We start from the raw sequence: 14,964 nt of genomic DNA on the forward strand, positions 1-14,964 counted from the left end.
GTTAGAACTGGACATGGAACAACAGACTGGTTCCAAATAGGGAAAGGAGTACGTCAAGGCTGTATATTGTCACCCTGCTTATTTAACTTATATGCAGAGTACATCATGAGAAACGCTGGGCTGGAGGAAGCACAAGCTGGAATCAAGATTGCCAGGAGAAATACCAATAACCTCAGATATGCAGATGACACCATCCTTATGGCAGAAAGTGAAGAAGAACTAAAGAGCCTCTTGATGAAAGTGAAAGAGGAGAGTGAAAAAGTTGGCTTAAAGCTCAACACTCAGAAAACTAAGATCATGGCATCTGGTCCCATCACTTCATGGCAAATAGATGGGGAAACAGTAGAAACAGTGCCTGAGTTTATTTGGCGGGGGGGAGCTCCAAAATCACTGCAGATGGTCACTGCAGCCATGAAATTAAAAGACGCTTACTCCTTGGAAGGAAAGTTATGACCAACCTAGACAGCATATTAAAAAGCAGAGACATTACTTTGTCAACAAAGGTCCATCTAGTCAAGGCTATGGTTTTTCCCGTAGTCATGTACAGATGTGAGAGTTGGAGTATAAAAAAAGCTGAGCACTGAAGAATTGATGCTTTTTAACTGTGGTGTTGGAAAAGACTCTTGAGAGTCCCTTGGACTACAAGGAGATCCAACCAGTCTATCCTAAAGGAGATCAGTCCTGGGTGTTCATTGAAAGGACTGATGTTGAAGCTGAAACTCCAATACTTTGGCCACCTGATGCGAAGAGCTGACTCATTTGAAAATACCTTGATGCGGGGAAAGATTGAGGGCAGGAGGAGAAGGGGACGACAGAGGATGAGATGGTTGGCTGGCATCACCAACTCAATGGACATGAGTTTGGGTAAACTCTGGGAGTTGGTGATAGACAGGGAGGCCTGGTGTGCTGCAATTCATGGGGTCACAAAGAGTCGGACACCACTGAGCAACTGAACTGAAGCATATGTTGGATTATGCAGAGCTGAGCTATAGTAGTTTTCCATCATACTTCAGGTTTTCGGGATAGCTTGTTAGTTATCACTGAAGTAACATCAATAATACCCAAGTTCACCGGAAGTAGAATTAATTTCCAGTGAAAAATTTCAGCGAACATTACAAATTTCTAACTGCCACTCTCAACCAGTTTCTGTCTTTCGTTCTACATCTGTCAACATTAGCTATTAAGCTCCTGCAAATGTCATCCTTATATGAAAATTATAAATGTAAGGATGGTAATAACAGCAATAACAATAACATTAACATTTATTGAACATTTAATATGTTCAAGGCAGTATTTTGTGTGCTCTGCATATAGTAACTCATGCCTCACCAAATCCCCTTAAAGAAAAAAACCACTCTCATTTTACAGATGAGAAAACTGAGGCTTAAAATAACTCAGCTAGTTAGCCAGGAAGCCAGATGTGTTTGTACAACTCCTAACCTCATAAACAAAGAACATCTAAACACTAAGCATCCTCCATCAAATACAGACTCTCCCAGACCACCCACACTCCTGTGGCTTTTGAAACATTTAACCCCACGCACTCCTTTCTTCAAGTAAAACCTTGCACAGAAACCCCAAGTCTACATTAAACGGATAAAATTGAGGTTTGCTGATTAAATCAGGTGGAGAAACAAAGACCATTGCCTGTCCCATCTCCACTCAGCCCTTCCTGCTGCCTCAGAAGGTTCTGCAGAGCCTTGGAGCTTCTGTGAAACACAGAAAACCCTTAACAGTCTTTAGCTGATCTCCTTCCACCTGTAAAATTGCCAACTCAAGAGCTGCTTTCCAATCTGCTTTCAAAATTTCAAGGTTTTTGTTGCTTCTAGGATAAGTTTTGAAATTCTGCATTCCCATGCACCCAGACACTCCCTCTGTATCCCCATTCCATCCAGCTGGCCTGACCTCCTTGTCATCCCCTAAAAGGCATCATTCTTTGAACCATTTGAAGTGACTTCTGCTTTCTCTTCCACTCTTGCAAATTCCAGCATCAGAAACTGAGTCAAGTGTGAATTCTCCGTAAAATCTCTGACTGCTGTAGTCCTGTTCACCTTGTCACCATGTTTAGCGCTCACTCAGGCCCTGCCCCTTCCTGTAGTACCTAGTAGATGGGTTCCACTGCCAGAAAGAGACCAAAACAATGACTTAAGATACAAGTTTCTTTCTCTTGCAAGAATTGTCTGAGGTGTGCACACTGGGCTAACACAACACCCCACAGGCTGGGACCCAGGCTCCTTCCGTATTGTCACTCTGCCTGACTCTATGATGGCTCACCACTGTATCCCCATCAGAATGAGGAAAAGGGAAGGAAGGACATATTCTTTCCTTTTAAAGACTTCTCCCTCTACTTTGAGCATCACTTTTCGCCTTCATGCATTAGAGAAGGAAATGGCAACCCACTCCAGTGTTCTTGCCTGGAGAGTCCCGGGGACGGCGGAGCCAGGTGGGCTGCCGTCTATGGGGTCACACAGAGTTGGACACGACTGAAGTGACTTAGCAGTAGCAGCAGCAGTAGCAATCTCTTCCACTTAACTATTTCAAGGAGAAATTAGGAAACAGCATTTTGTCTCAGCTCTCATACACTCCTGAAATAAAGAGACTTTGTCTCACACATTGCATCCCCAACAATACCTATCTAACCTGGGCATCTTAAAAGTACTCAATATTAAAAGTAAATTATTAAAGAATTAATATATAGATATAGGCTTCCCTGGTGGCTCAGACGGTAAAGTGTCTGCCTACAATGTGGGAGACCCAGGTTTGATCCCTGGGTTGGGAAGATCCCCTAGAGAAGGAAATGGCAACCCACTCCAGTATTCTTGCCTGGAAAATCCCACGGACGGAGGAGCTTGGTTGGCTACTGTCCATGGGGTCGCAAAGAGTCGGACACGACTGAGCAATTTCACTATCACTATGACGATCACTATTAGTGCACGAGAAAACAGATGTGCAGACATTTTTGGAAACCACTTTGGAAACCAAAGATAATGTTGACTTTCTTTACATCAGTGATGAATTAAGTTTCTGATTACTGGGTCCTAAATCTGAAGGGGTTTTAACTTTTAGAAAAGTTACCCAAAGAGATTATTTAAATGGGTGATACTCTTCCCAACTATCTTCTTCACACACACACACACACACACACACACACACATCCAGCTTATTAAAATACAAATTCTAGGAAACTGCTTCACTGATACTCATATTTTTTCCCCAAGATAGTTAATACAAAGTCAATGAAAGGTTTGGAAAGCTAGACTTTAAAACATTAAAGTATAAAGATAAAATTACCTTTTCAGATACAAATCTATTGTGATAACATCTTAGATAATTCACTGAGCTCTTTACCAAGCGATGAAAACTTTGGCAATACTTTGAGCCAGGTGATGTTACTATATTTAGGAGTATGAGTTTCATTGTACCTCCTTTTCAAAGACAATTTATTTTTAAGTATGTATTGAACTACAAACTATCATATTCTTTTATTTTAGGCAATAATTGGGTTTATGTGTTGATTAATTCATCTGTACACATATATTACCAATACTACTAAAAATTTTAAGAAGCTTTAAAGCAAATATAGTTAAGGAACAGTGACTAACTACAGGAACCCTACTGGCCAGTTGCAAAAACACTGTGTCAGTTCAGACTTCCCCAGCCTTGAATGAAGCCTGAGAAATAATAACAGTAATAAAAGCAGCTTCCTTGTGTACCCGGTAGTTTGGGCCAGATAATGTACTAACTGTGTCGCATGAATTCTTTCCATCCTCTAACAATACTGTAAGAAATTTAAGATAAGAAATCTAAGGCTCAGAAAAGTGTAATGATCTTACAGAGTATTAGAAGCCCTTCAGAACTGGGTTCAAATTGAGCACATTTATTTCCAAAGACCTTTGTTTTTTCAAATGTAGATAAATCAGATTAGCAGTTGTCACTCTGCTGCTCCATGCATGCGTGGTACAGAGTTCTATGCAACTATCTACAAGAAGGCGCCAGCTTGTGTCACTGGTACTTGTTCTCACGTCTCATGGCAGGATTAAAGGGATTAGTTAGAATGTGTCCACAGATGCCCCACCAATGAGCTCACACAGAAAAACCCCCTTGCTGGCTGGGAACCTCAGGAGACTCTGGATAGAATGGGCAAAGGCAGTCTAAGGATCTGACCCAGACTAGACATAGAAGGAGGCACTTCCCTCAGAGGAGGCCCCCTGGTCTTTCCCTTGCTCATGTAGACTAACCCTCCCTCGATGAGGCATTCTCCCATCTGCCTTGCCCCTGAAATCCCCAGTTCTTGTGGCTGGAAATCTGGGCTTCTGGCACCGCCTGAGTAAAGACAGACCAGTCTACTTTATCCCTGGCTATCACTGCAGTACAGTTACCATTAGGGGCACTGAGAGAGCTAGTTTGTGCTTTGAATACGATGTTTCCAGCAAACGAAGGCCTGATCCTCAAGGCCTCTAGGTCTAGCCACACTCAGCAGGAGTCTGGCAGCATTCCAGCTAACATATTCTTCCAGGTCCCTCAAGGAAGTAGTGGGGATTTTCACTTCCCTTCAGTACAGAAAATCATCCAATACTTCTTCAAAAGACCTGGCTGGGAGACCCTGGCTCAGAATCACATATGCATGAAAATATTCTAGGATTTAGCTCTCCCCTGATGCTAAATTTGCAGAGTAGGACACAGGCCAGCACATCTCAAGCAGATTCTGGTGGCTTGTGTCTGCAGTGCTTTCCTCAGTGGAATGGAATCTTGCATAGACCTCCTGCATCATTCTGGCTCTCCCACATGAACCTTGTCTTCAAGTGTTTCTCAAGAAGCTCTCTCTCCCTGTTCTAGCCCAGAGTTGCTCAACAGCAGTACAACTGACATGTTAGGTTGGATAATTCTTCATCATGCAATTTTCCTGTGGATTGCAGGAAACCTAGCAATGTCCCTGGCTTCTACCTACTAGTTGCCAGTAGCACCCACCTCCCCATTTGTGACAACCAACTGTGTCTCCAGACATCGCCCAATGTCATCTGGGAAGCAAAATCACCCTGTATGAGGACCACTGGTGTAGCCAGTTGAAACCCAGCCAGTTCTGATGGTCTCACGCTGCTTCTTCCCAGGGCAGCAGGCACACTCATCCCACCAGAATCTCTCAACACAATCTTCAGATACTAAAACTCTTGCATGTTTGAAAACACCTGTAAAACAGATGTCCCAGACCTTTCTAGCAATTCAAGTTTGCTCTTCCCCACTAAAGTTCAAATTATTGTAATCTGAGTGCCTTTACTGAGGAATTACAAGAATATCCTTTCCTGGGCATTTCTGCAGTCCCACTCTCCCCCAGCCCTCTCATCACTACCTTGCTGCTCCAGAATGCCACTCAGTCCAACCACAGGGCCAGGGTCTTCTCTAAGCCATAACAGAATGAGATGGTCATGCTTAATGATGTTAACCAGCAACCTTGAGAAATTACAAAGTAAAAGGGGAAATAGGCATTAGATATTACCCCTCACAGCTCCCGAGCACCAGTGGCCATGTCTTTTGCACGGGCTCATCTCCCCACCACCCTCCCCAGCCCACCCCCCCACCCTCCCCGCCCCACCCCCCCATCCCTCCAGCCCCCAGACTCTCCTAGACCACAAGCCTAGCACATTTCTCCCCACCCCTGCCACTCCCCACTCCAGAGGGTCAATAATTCCTGCAGAGATGCAGCCAGCCCAGTGAAGGCCAGCATTTGCCCTTCATTACACAGAACACTGCATATTCTAGCCTGAGGTGTGAACCAACCGCATTTGGACTCTTCATCTTCGGGACTCCCACAGAGGAAAATGAGCAGGTGCTTCAGGTGCAGCTGCATGACCAAAGACCAAGTCTCACGCGATAAGCTGCATGAAGAAATGGTTACAAAGCCAGTCCACCCTGCCCAGTCTTTCAGGACTTTGTTCCTTCTCAGCATCACACTAGGGACCAGAATCAATGTTGATGCACCCTTAAAACATGACTTCCCTTTTTAATCACTTCTATGATGTAGGGCTAAGAAGCCAGGAAATTTCTAGTTTTAGAACCATCCTGGTAAGGGACACTAGTCATATGAGTGGCAGTTACTCATCACCATTCCAGGAATATCCCTACTCTGCCACTTTCAAAGAGCCAAGTTAGAGTCAAAGGATTGCTAGTGGTGGTTTTCAAACTTCTCTCATTGTCAAGATCCTTCTGACACATGAGTCTGGCTAAGGCCTCAGGTGGAGCCATACTGGCTGATGTGGGATGGACCTAGAGACCCTGAACACACCTTAAGGACTGATGACCTGAAGTATGATCAGAATAAAGATGACCTGGGAATTTGGTATCTAGAAATCTGGTCTCAAAGGCTAAAGAAAATGAGGTGTGAGTCCATGTCCCCTTCTACCTAAGCCAGGTCAGATTTTATTGTCACAAATAAGGAAAAGGAATGACATGTCTGGAAGGCAGAGGAAGAGCTGTGCTGGCTGGTGGACGAAGAGGAAGGAGGAGAGCCCTGCAGTTTTGCTGGGCTGTTAGCTTCCTTGGTTTCCCAGGCACTAGCTTGTTAATCGGAGAAGGCAATGGCACCCCACTCCAGCACTCTTGCCTGGAAAATCCGATGGACAGAGGAGCCTGGTGGGCTGTAGTCCATGGGGTCACTAAGAGTCGGACACGACTGAGTGACTTCACTTTCACTCTTCACTTCCATGCATTGGAGAAGGAAATGGCAACCCACTCCAGTGTTCTTGCCTTGAGAATCCCAGGAACGGGGGAGCCTGATGGGCTGCCGTCTATGGGGTCGCACAGAGTCGGACACGACTGAAGCGACTTAGCAGCAGTAGCAGCAGCAGCTTGTTAAGAGGAGGGTGTTGCAGGGAGAATCCAAAGGGTTTCCCTAGACCAGGCTTCTCAGCCCCACACCATTGACATTTGGGGCTGGGTAATTCTGTATTTGGAGAAGGCAATGGCACCCCACTCCAGTACTCTTGCCTGGAAAATCCCATGGACAGAGGAGCCTGGAAGGCTGCAGTCCATGGGGTCACTGAGGGCCGGACAGGACTGAGCGACTTCACTTTCACTTTTCACTTTCATGCATTGGAGAAGGAAATGGCAACCCACTCCAGCGTTCTTGCCTGGAGAATCTCAGGGACAAGGGAGCCTGGTGGGCTGCTGTCTATGGGGTTGAACAGAGTCGGACACGACTGAAGTGACTTAGCAGCAGCAGCAATTCTGTATTGGGGGTGGAGGCTGTCCCGTGCACTGTTGGATGTCAGCAACATCCTTGACCTCCACCAACTAGATGTCGATAGGACCTTGTTCCCAATTTGTGCAAGTTGTAACAACCAAAAATGTCTCCAGATGCTGCTCCAGCAACATTACCCCAGCTAGAATCAATGATATGTACACAAAGCCTACCAGGCTAAGAGGAGATAAAAGGATGTAAGACATTATTCTTATCCTCCAGAAACTTAACATCCAGCTGGAAAGACAAGAAGTAAACATGTTAAATTAGTGAAATAGGTAAATAATAACAGATCAAGATAACAAGAGATGTCACAAGTTGGTATGTAATTAGAAGGATCTTAAATAACACTGTTGACTGAAAGGAAATCAAAACAGTCCATCCTAAAGGAAATCAATCCTGAATATTCACTGCAAAGACTGATGCTGAAGCTGAAGCTCAATACTTTGGCCACCTGATGCGAAGAACTGAGTCATTAGAAAAGATCCTGATGCTGGGAAAGATTGAAGGCAGGAGGAAAAGGGGACAACAGAGGACAAGATGGTTGGATGGCATCACCGGCTCAATGGACATGAGTCTGAGCAATCTCAAGGAGATGGTGATGGACAGGGAAGCCTGGCGTGCTGCAGTCCATGGGGTCGCAAAGATTCGGACATGACTGAGTGACTGAACAACAAAATAATACTCTCCTAACACTTGTTACATTGTATTTTATTGAAATTACTTATCTATCTTCCTTGATGTGAAATGAAAATACCATGAGCACAGATTCTGACTCAATTTTCTTGACCACAGACATCCTCCCCCAGGGTCTGGCACATAGTAAGTGCTCAATACTTACCAGGGACAGTCTTGTACAGGATCAGACCTGACAGAAGAAAAAGGGCACTGAAGGGGATCCTCTCCAGGTTTCACGCACTACGCGATAACCAAGTGAACTGGGCCAACCTGAATGCTTGACCATCCAAAGACATCTCTCTCTCTATGTGTGTATATATGTGTGTGTGTGTGTGTGTGTGTGTGTATAGTTGCTGTTTAGTAGCTAAGTTGTGTCCAACTCTTCTGCAACCCCATGGACTGTAGCCTGCCAGGCCCATCTGTCCATGGGATTTCCCAGGCAAGAAAACTGGAGTGGGGTGCCATTTCCTTTTCCAAGGGATCTTCCTGACCCAGGGATTAAACTCATGTCTCCTGCATTGACAAGCCTATTATTCACCAATGAGCCACATACTCCTATATATATATATATGGTCAACAAAATAAGAGGCAGAGTCTATGCTCATGGCAGTCTTGGAAGAGAGGTTTTCCTCTACCCCATAGCCCTCCCATCCCTCCATCACTGAACTTGTCTGTGGCATAATCCTCTCAAAAAGATAAGTGGATGGAAAAACCCAGTGAAAAACCCTGGGCCTTCTGCTGAGATATACTGTGAAGGGCCGGGGCAGAGGTGAACTCGTGGGAAGGAAAAAAGGAAAACACCAATCCAAATCAGCTAGCTGGCCCTCCCCTCTGCAACACCTGTTCGTTTGTAAAATGCACATTGAGCACCTGCTCAGGGCTGGACAACCCTTGGGGCCTGAGGACCCAGCCACACAGAACAGATCAAAGTCGAGCTCGTGGGCAGCCAGCAGCCAGGCTCCTTGGTTCATATGCTTGGGTGTGCATGGAGTCACCTGGATGGAGAAGCTGTAGAAAAGTCGGCTGGGCCCCTTTCCCAGCGTTTCTGATTCAGCAGGCCCGGAGCAGGGCCTGAGAACTGCATTCCTGGCCAGCTTCCAGCTGAGGCCGCGCTCCCAGCCCGGGACCACCCTTTGAGCCTCCCTGGACTCCAGCTTCCGCGCAGAAGATGCTAACTGGCCGCGGGGAAGTGTCTGGGGCAGGAGGTGGGCCAGGAAGAGAACCCAAGGGAACATCTGAAAAAACAAGATTGAACGGGCCCAAGTGCCTCCCGGTGGCCCGGGACAAAGATAGAGCTTCTCTGTTTACTGGAAAGTCCAGGGACTGCCCGCGGTCCCGCCTGCGCGGTGGGTGGCGGCGGTGGCTCCGGCCCGGGGGTGGGGCGGTGGGGGTGGGCATGGGGGTGGGGAGGCCTGCCCGGTATGGGCCGGCGGGAGAGGGCGGGGGCCGGCCAGCCCGGCCTCCGACCCGTTTATTTACTTAAACAACACAGAGCCCGCCCTCCGCGGGGCCAGGCCCGGGGCAGTTCCTGAATGGGACTGGACGCCGCGTCTTTGCAGCAGCCCACCCACGTCGCCGGAGGCGTCCTCGGCTGGGCCTCCGTCCGAGGAAATGACGGGCTGCGCTGGGGCGTCGCCGGCGGCCCGGGAACGTGGGTGAGGCCGCGCCGCCGCAGTGTCCCGGGGCGGCGCCCCCCTCCACAGAGCGCCCTTCTCCGCCCGGCTTTAAATCTCCCTTTATTTTGCTTCAGAGCTTTTCACTCTTTTCGATGGCGATAAAGAAAAGCAGATAATATTTTTTAAAGAAGAAGGGGAAAAAATGTTAAGCTGTCTCCCTCAGAAGGAAAAAAGGGGGCTGAATAAACAGAATGTCACTGAAAAGACAACAAACAAGACCGTTTCTGAAAGAACCAGATGGACTTGGAAATAGCCTTCGATTGCGGCCACAGGGCTGCATGGGGAGCGGCCCGGGGACAGGGGACGGCTGGGACTGGGGACGGGGGCGTAGGGGCGGGGAGGCGGCTGATTTAGTAATTTAGTTCGGGAATCGAAAGCCTACAGGTCTGCCTGTGAAAAAAGAGCCGATTTTGGAAACCTCAAACCTCACTGGAGTGAAATAAAACGAAGCCACTATTACCTTCCCTTTCTTCTGACAGATCACCTATGTCTTGAATAAGAAATTGCTGACTAGATGTTTTTCCTTTCCTTTTCTTTGCAAAGTTGAGGGAGGATTAGGTGTTTGTTTTTTCATTTTTCTAAAGCTTTCTCAACTTAGCTAAATGGACACGTGCAGAGTTAGATGGGCTAGTTTGGCCTTTTCTCCTTATCTATTTAACTTATCCTTTACCCACTAAATCAACTATATTTCAAAAAATGGTACCAGACTGATAACCAAATTCCTGTAATAATTTCTCAGCTGCTGGATGGTGTGTACCACATAGATGGAAGGGGAAAACATTTGTCATAAGAATCAGGTTTCCATTCTCTAAGGATAAATTCAACTTTTTAAATACACTATTTTTAGAGCAATTTCAGGTTCACAGCAAAATTATGCAAAAGGTACAGAGATTACTCATGTACCCCCTGTCCCCACATATGCAGAACAAGCTCTCCTTGGGTACAAAGGAGAACAAGCCAAGCAAAATGTGAAACTGTGGTGAAACCTAGGGGGCACACATGAGGTTAGAAGGCAGAAATTCTGAACAATATATAGACTCTGGTTCCATTGCCATTAATCAACTGGATCGTGGACAGGTCACTCTCTCTCTCCAAACCTTGGTGTCCTATCTGCAAAGGGAAATAGTCACAAGGCATAGCTTGTTGTGGTGATGTAGAAAGCAAGTACCTATAAAGGTTTCTTCACTATGATGTGTATTTTCTTTTAATGAATGTTTATATAACAGACCTATTCCTTTTGTTGCTTCTTTTCCAGAAAAGGAACAGGTAGGTGAGATAAATTTAGATGAGTGCTGGAGGAGGGAGACGTCTCATCAGATTTAAAATTGCTGATATAAAATAGGGAAAGCAGGAAGGGAGGGAGGGAGGAAACAAAACATAACAGGTCATGCTTTTTTAAAAGCACTGATGGAAGAGTTTTTCAGCTATAGCCTCAGTTTTCAAGTGGAGACAATCCTAAGAAGTATTATTTTCTAGTATCAAAACTGCGTTATAGGCTACAGTTAAGGACCAGCAGAAAGAGGAAAAATACTCATCAAGGCTCTTAAACTTGTTCACAGCAAAATTACAACATTGTATCATGGCTAAACAATTTCAGAATTTCCTAATATGTGGCATAGCTTCAGAGGACATGGTGACATTTTACCAAAACATAAATTCTTCATCAATGTGGACTCCTTTTCTTTGGTTGGCAACGTTAATGAATTCTTTCTGAGCAGCAGTTTGTCAGGAACATTTTATGATCTTTACCACACAGGAACAAAGCCACTGAAGTCATGCCCGGCAGTGTTGCTACTTTGGCCATGTCCCACCACCAGAACATTCTCCATTTTTAGGGTTACTCCAGAATCACCTGAAGGACTTATTAGGATACAGACACTGGGTACCACTCCTAGGGCTTCTGATCTAGCAGGTTATGGATGGGCCTGAGAGTTTGGGTTTCTTATAAGTGGGTAATGTTAAGGCTGCTCGTCTGGAGGCCACATTTGATATCCACTGGCATAGAATAGGGCTTCTGCATACCAGGTCCTTAATAAATGTGTGCTGGTTGGAGGAAAAGGCAGTGTCTTGGATTATATCTGCCAGTGAAGGGTGGAGAAGGCTGAGTGCTTTGGGTTGCTTTGCAGGGTTTCTGAAACTTAGGGAAAATCTTAAAGGTCATTAGTCCAACCACACCCAAGGTAGACATTTTTGTAGGGCCAGGCTTTATTGATCAAATCTATTCAGTGCCTAAAATAAAAGCAAGAGCATCAGGATATCAGAAATCTGTTGCATTTCTTTACACTAATGATGAATTATCAGAAAGAGAAAATGGGAGGGGAGGGGAATCTCGTTTAAAATTGCATCTAAGAAAAACACCCTTAGAATAAACCTAACCAAGGAGGTGAAAGACCAATACACTGAGAACTATAGGACATTGATAGAGGAAATTAAAGATGATTCAAAGAAATGGAAAGATATTCCATGCTCTTGGATTAGGAGAATGAATATTGTTAAAATGTTCTTATTACTCAAAACAGTCTACAGATTTAATGCAATTTCTATCAAATTACCCATGACATTTTTCACAAAAGTAGAATAATCCTAAAATTTATATGGAAAAACAAAAGACCCAGCATTGCCAAAGCAATCCTGAGAAAAAAAGCACAAAGCTGGAGGCATAATCCTCCCACACTTCAGATAATACTACCAAGTTATAGTAATCAAGACAGCATGGTATTGGTACAGACATATGGAACAAAGTAACTCAGAAATAAACTCACTACATTCAGTTAATCTTTGACAAAAGAGGCAAGAATGTACAATGGAGAGAAGACAGTCTCTGCAGCAGCTGGTGTTGGGAAAGCTGTATAGCTACATGCCAATCAATGAAATTAGAACATTCCCTCATACTATATTAAAAATAAACTCAAAATGGTTTAAAGACCTAAGTAAAAGATATGACCCCATTTAACTCTGAGAAGAGAACATAGGCAAAACTTTCTCTGACATAAATCACAGCAATATTTTCTTAGATCAGTATCCTGAGGCAAAAGAAATAAAAGCAAAAATAAGCAAATGAGCCTAATGCACAGCAAAGGAAACCATCAAAAAAAAAAAGGAAAGAAAGAAAGAAAAGACAATTTATTTCCAAAATACACACAGCTCATATAACTCAATATCTAAAAAACAAACAACCTAATAAAAAAGTGGGCAGAAGACCTAAATAGACATTTTGCCAAAGAAGACATATAGATGGCCACCAAACACATGAGAAGACACTCAGCATTGCTAATTATCAGAGAAATGCAAATAAAAATTACAATGAGGCTATCACCTCATACCAGTCAGAATGACTATCATGAAAACATCTACAAATAATAAATGCTGGAGGAGGTATGGAGAAGATATAACCCTCCTATGCCGTTGGTAGAAATGTAAATTGGTGACATCACTATGGACGACTAGGTGACTCCAACTAAATAGTATGGAGTTTCGTTAAAAAACCTAAAATATGAGCTACCATATGACCCAGCAATCCCACTCCTGGGCATATATCCAGAAAAAATAAAAACTCTAATTCAAAAAGATACATGCACCCCAATATTCATAGCAGCACTATTTACAATAGCCAAGAGATGGAGGCAAACTAAGTATCCATCAACAGATGAATGGATAAAATTTTGATACCAAATATGGAGCTTCCCCATTGGCTCAGTGGTAAAGAATCTGCCTGCAACGCAGGAGACGTGGGTTCAATTCCTGGGTCGGAAAGATCCCCTGGAGAAGGGCATGGCAACGCACTCCAGTATTCTTGCCTGGAGAATGCCATGGACAGAGAAGCCCAGTGACCTACAGTCATAGGGTCACAAAGAGTCAGACACAATTGAAGCAACTGAGCACACGCACTCATACCAAGTACAAAATGAAATATTACTCAACCATAAAGAAAAAATGAAATATTGCCAACTGCAGTGACATGGACAGACCTAGACAATATCATACTAAGTAAAATAAGTCACACAAAAACAAATATTATCTAAAAACAAATATTATCTAAAAAATAAATATTATCTAAAAATAATACAAACAAATTTATCTACAAAATAGAAACATACTCACAGACATAGAAAGCAAATTTATGGTTACCAAAGGGAAAAGGGAAAGGGAGGGAGGGATAAATAAGGAATAGGGAATTAAAGGATACACACCGCTATATAACTGGTTAACAACAAGGACTTACTGTGTAGCAAAGGGAATTATATTCAATATCTTGTAATAATCTACAATGGAAAAAAAATCTTTAAAAGTATATATACTTATATCTGAATCATTCTGCTGCACACCAGAAATTAACACAGTACTGTAAATCAGCTACACTTCAATGTTTTTAAAAAGCAGGAGCATCCAGTGTTTAAAGCAATTTACTCCACCTTCTCCTTCCCCAGTGTTAGTTGACCCTGAGTTCTTAACCAGAATTGTCATCCTGTTGCTCTATTTCTACAACCAAGAACTACTTCTGTTATCAGGCCTTATGTGTCTTCACAGACAACCTTGAATTCATTTCTGATCTTAGGCAAGTTTCTTTGGCTCCTCTTGTTTTAAGGATAAAGGGACTAAGGCAGTCAACTGAGATTTGGAGATTTATCCTAAGAACTGGTTCCTCACATGTCTGTGGTAGGATTATCCGCCTCTCCCTGACCAACAGCCCTCCCAACAGTTGGCCTGATGCTCATAGGTTACGTACAGGTTTGGTTACCTGATAAGCACAACTCAGCATACTCTTTTTCTTATGAAATATAGGGTGCCCCATTCAGACCTCTACGTGGTAGAGGTCCAACCATAATATTCTTCTGGATGATAAGATAGAGGTGCTATATCTCCACCTGCCCAGGCAAGATGAGAGCTGTACTATCTCTCAAGATATGTTTGTATTAAGCATATTAACCCTGATCATTGGGTTGAACCATTTCCATTGAGGAAATAGCGCTGAACTATTGATTTTCCAACCAATTCAACCTTGATTGAATCCAGCTGTGCTTTTCAAGGAGCAAATCTTTGATATTGAGCCTGAAAGCTTTTAAGGGCAAGAGGAGAGAACAAGTGAAAGCTTGATAGTAAGCCAAAGAATTGATCCTACACCAGGCCAAAGAGAAATACTTGCAACAGCTTGGGAGGATAAAAAGGGAAAGAGGAAAAGAAAAATTAGGTTAAGTCCTATAAAATTACTACTTTTGTAGGTCAAAAGTGGTGCATTATGGACAATTTCATGTGGTTCAACTTAATAGGTAAGAGAAGTCCTGACTTATTACCCACCTGGTATACACAGCTTCCCTTTCCCAAAGTCCGGGCAGTTCTACTTTCAGCCACTTCCTTTCAGCCATGTGAACCCTATCT

This window comes from Bos indicus x Bos taurus, chromosome 8, assembly GCF_003369695.1.
Source record: "Bos indicus x Bos taurus breed Angus x Brahman F1 hybrid chromosome 8, Bos_hybrid_MaternalHap_v2.0, whole genome shotgun sequence".
NCBI classification, from domain to species: Eukaryota; Metazoa; Chordata; class Mammalia; order Artiodactyla; family Bovidae; genus Bos; species Bos indicus x Bos taurus.